Source organism: Colobus angolensis, unplaced genomic scaffold (genome assembly GCF_000951035.1).
Source record: "Colobus angolensis palliatus isolate OR3802 unplaced genomic scaffold, Cang.pa_1.0 Scaffold255, whole genome shotgun sequence".
Taxonomy (NCBI): domain Eukaryota; kingdom Metazoa; phylum Chordata; class Mammalia; order Primates; family Cercopithecidae; genus Colobus; species Colobus angolensis.
In genome coordinates, this window is record NW_012115766.1 from 4,973,106 (window position 1) to 4,974,157 (window position 1,052).

A 1,052-nucleotide genomic window follows, 5' to 3' on the forward strand; every position below is an offset into this window, starting at 1 on the left:
GCTCCGGCTCCGGCTCCAGCTACAGCTCCAGCCCCAGCCCCAGCCCCATCCTCATCCTCAGCCTCCACAGGAGGCGGGCGCGGCGCGGGGGGTTGCTCCGCTGGTCACCGCGGTGCCTGAGCGTCGGGAGACCTCAGGAGAAAGAAGGAGTAAGACTGGGTTGGCGGCTCCAGGGCAGGCCTCCGGGAATGGGTTCCGCTTAGAAGAGGAGCCGCTTCGAATTAGGCGCAGCAAGAGGCATTGGGGTTCAGCATCGGGAAGAACTTTGGAGGACGCTAGGGTGCCTGATTCACAGGAGCCCAAAGCCAGTCTCTGAAAAGATTTGAGCAAAAGGCAGGCGTTTCTTTCTAGAAGAAAGCTTATTTCTGTGTTTAGTGAGCACCAAATGTGCCTCCCCACTGTCCGAGGGGTTCCAGCGAGACTTGACTGCTCTTATGGTAAATAGATGAATTAATGATTTCTCAAAGACCTTTTTCCAGTCCTACCTGAAATGCTCAGGCTCCCCTACGCGGTGCACCTGGAGGGTTTGAAAAGGCAAGTGTAACTAGAGGACTTTTGCAGACTCTGATTCAAACAGCAATGGAATAAAGATTTACCATTATAAAGATGAAACGATGTTGCTGGTCTTTGCACTATTTAGGTTGGCTTTTTTTTTGTTTTTGTTTTTAGGAGATATCTTTCCAAACCACTGTGTTAAGCAATCCTTTATGCCAGGTAATTTTTTTTTTAACCAACTGGACTACTTGGTGAAGAGAAATCACGAAATGGCACCTTTTTTTCAGACCACTGTCTTTTAAAATTATTCCATCAGTTCTTCCTTTTCCCCTGAAAGAATCTAGGACAAATTTCATAGCTTTTCCTGTCACTTTCAGGTGTTCATAAACAGTCAGATTTGCTGATATTAAAAAGTCCAGGCCAGGCGTGGTGGCTCACGCCTATAATCCCAGCACTTTGGGAGGTCGAGGCAGGCGGATCACGGGGTCAGGAGATCGAGATCATCCTGGCTAACACGGTGAAACCCCGTCTCTACTAAAAATACAAAAAAATTAGCC